Source organism: Triturus cristatus, chromosome 1_1 (genome assembly GCF_964204655.1).
Source record: "Triturus cristatus chromosome 1_1, aTriCri1.1, whole genome shotgun sequence".
Classification (NCBI taxonomy): Eukaryota; Metazoa; Chordata; class Amphibia; order Caudata; family Salamandridae; genus Triturus; species Triturus cristatus.
The window spans coordinates 91,142,585-91,145,876 of record NC_140579.1 but is presented as its reverse complement, the minus strand read 5'-3'; the positions used below and the strand labels follow the sequence as shown (position 1 = coordinate 91,145,876).

Genomic DNA, 3,292 nt, shown 5'->3' with positions numbered 1-3,292 from the left:
CCAACGTACCCTTTTGAGGTGTTGCAAATAGATTGCATTCACATGGAGCGATGTAATAATCTGAAGTATGTCCTTGTGGTGGTGTGTGCCTTTTCTAGATGGATAGAGGCCTACCCCCTAAAGGATTATACTGCTCTGTCTACGGCTAAAGTCCTTTTGAAGGAGTTTTTCCCGAGGTTCGGCTTGCCTCGAATTGTCTGGAGCGACAATGGAAGTGAATTCGTGGGTCAGATAATGCAGAAAGTGTGTGCAGGTCTTGGTATCAGACAGAAATTTCATGCGGCAAACCACCCTCAGTCAGCAGGTTTGGTAGAATGCTATAATGGTACTCTTAAGCTCAAGCTCGCGAAGATACAGGCCAGCACGGGTCTTGCCTGGCCCGATGCTTTACCCTTGGCTCTTTTGTCTACTCGAACAACTGTTCATTCCCGTATGGTACTTAGTCCCTGCGAGGTTGTGTTTGGACGCCCAGCAAATGTCTGGGGAGTCCCAAGGCCAAAGAAGTATTCTGAGATAGAGCATCTAATGTTGATTGATTATTTGCATGACCTCACCGCTAAATTGCGTGTCCTTCATCAACAGGTACAAGACGCTTTGCGTTAGGCTTCTACTGATCCTGGTCATACCATACAACCCGGCGATTGGGTGTGTGTGAAGAATTTTCAAAGATCAAAGAACTTGGAACCTCGCTGGAAAGAGCCTCATCAAGTATTATTGACAACACGCACAGCTGTGAAGGTGGTCAGAAAGAAAAATTGGATCCACGGTGTGCATTGTAAGAAGGTACCCTTGCCTTTGCCTTATGACCAATGGGTCCGTGAAGGTATTGGTGATTTTAAAAGTGAAAGGGTCCCCTGATTCGTACCTTTTAGCAATGCACACCTAGATCGGACTCGATCGGACAAAGAGGATGATGACATTCTGCAGGACGCTGTTCCACCACATCTCAGGTTGAACACGAATAATCCAGAGACCCTTTTTCAGGACGAGACTGTGGCGAATAAAACTAGATACAATTTGAGGCCTAGAGTGTTAGAGACAAGTGAGAATTTTTCTTTTGATTACGCTTTTCAGTGATACTGACCATCCAATTAGGTTACAGGGTTGTGGTAAGAGTCTTAGTTTGTGACCTGAGTAGTGGCAATAGGCCTGCAGGACTTGCAGTGTCATAGGACGGCTGATAATCACAGCTGAGTGAAGAAGGAAGACTGCCACGAGCAACATTTAGAGGATGGATTCTACTATATTAAGGAAAAATGATAAAAAGGATAAAATGAAGAAGAAATATTGCAAATTATTCTGTAATAGATGTGGTATAACGTTATGTATTTTAATCTTTTTATGTATTATATTAGCTTGTGTGGGTTGGGTTACTTCTATTATGCAGGAGACTACTACACCTACCACTCATCCCGTGTCTTTTTGCACCACTGCCTCCCCGCACCAGTTATATACACTACCAGAACATGAGCAAAATAGGAGAATGGAATATTTCAATAATTCATTCATTCAATTGTTGCACCAACATCAATTGGTGGTCAATACCACCGATTGTTGGGTTTGTGGACTCTTGCCCCATACTATAGATAAAGGGATGCCATATTTAGTTTTACCTTTTTCCCTGGAGGGGTCTGCTTGGGCTTATACATCTATGTTCTCTAATGCTTACGAGAACCAACCCCGACACCCTGTTGGTCCATATGGGGTTGGGGTTGACATTAGTCATGACCCTCTAGTAGAGGGAATATGGGCTATGACCAAATATTACAGTAAAATTAATAAATTCCCCGCCGACGAACGACCGGCATACATTGACTGGAACGTGACCCGTTACGTTACTAGCCTTACAGATAGGGCCAGACAAAAGAGATCCCTGCCCATATGGACTGTACCCCACCGAGGCCACCTGTGTCTCCAAGGAAATGGTCAAAATGCTAAAGCCCGATTGGGAACGAGCTCTTGTGCACATACATATACCTATGCATCTCAGACTTCTCCACCATTAGTGCCATCTCAGGGAACATATTTCGTTTGCCATGACAGGGCCTATACATGGTTACCAACTAATTTCTCAGGGTCATGTTACGTGGCTTTTCTCCTTCCTCCGACATATACCGCCCCTTCGGGACATCACAGAAATAGGTACAGTAGGGGCGTCATTGATTCAGAAGATACAGCAGGACAAGAGGGAGGCGACTTTTTCAAAGGATTCCTCCCATTTTGGGGCCCTATGGCCAATAGCAGAAACATAAGGTACCTCACTCGAGTTGTTGAGGCAACGATAGATGAAACTGTAGGGGCACTGAGTAACCTCACAGCCGAGCTTCAGGCGGACCGCCTTATGACATTACAAAACAGGATGGTTTTAGATATCATTCTTGCGGATCGTGGTGGAGTATGTAAATTGATTGGATCCAGCTGTTGCATTTACATACCTGACAACACCCCTACAGTATACCAGGCCATCTCTAAATTGCATCTGATCTCTGAGTCCATTAACCAGGACGAAGGAGATTGGTCTTTGACAGGATGGTTTTGGGGATTACTGTCCACATGGGGATGGAAGGAACTGACTTTCATTGGAATGATTTTGGCCATTATCTTCTCATGTTGCCTCTGTCTACAATGTGGTCCTGCTATCTGCGGTCTTTGTGCCACCATGTGTGTTCCAAGGCCTGTCTCACAGAAAGCAGAAAATATGAAAATGATGTTGTAGCAACAGCTTGACGACCTCATGGCTATTGACATTGACTCAGATTAACGTGAATCTGTGTGTTTTGCCTGCGTAATGGCAAAAGGAGTGTCTGAGGTAATTTAGTTTCGACTCCATTTTGTATTCCGCCGCCATTTTGTGTTGCCCTCACTCAGGCAGCTCGGCGAACGAAGTGTTTCTGCCCTTTGTACTGCTACGTGTCAAATAAACCGCCCTTCCTTGTTGTGAAGCCAATTCCAGGAACTAGCCGAACTGACTAATCCTTGTCCAGACTGACTAATCCTTGTCCAGACTGACTAATCCTTGTCCCAACTATCTGTTGGCCTTCAGTATTCTTTCCCTGAATTATCGTATTTTGCAAGTCATCTTTTGAAGCACACAAACACGTCCTGCCATTACTGATTGACCTATAGGTACTGTCATTGATTGACTTATGGGGTTGGGCAAGAACACGCCTCAAGGGGGACGTTCTGGTTACATGGTGCCTTGTTTTCAATGTTTTCCTATTGGCTAATATTTGGTGCATGAGGAGTGTTTTTCTGTGGGTGTATATGGTTATAAAAGACTGTGAGCCACGGA

The 3,292-nt window shown here is 44.6% G+C and overlaps 1 pseudogene; it reads left to right on the top strand.

The window, feature by feature from the left end:
- The first annotated feature begins 1,381 nt into the window (after positions 1–1,381).
- Positions 1,382–2,761, top strand: LOC146869577 (endogenous retrovirus group PABLB member 1 Env polyprotein-like; annotated as a pseudogene).
- Positions 2,762–3,292: the final 531 nt, after the last annotated feature.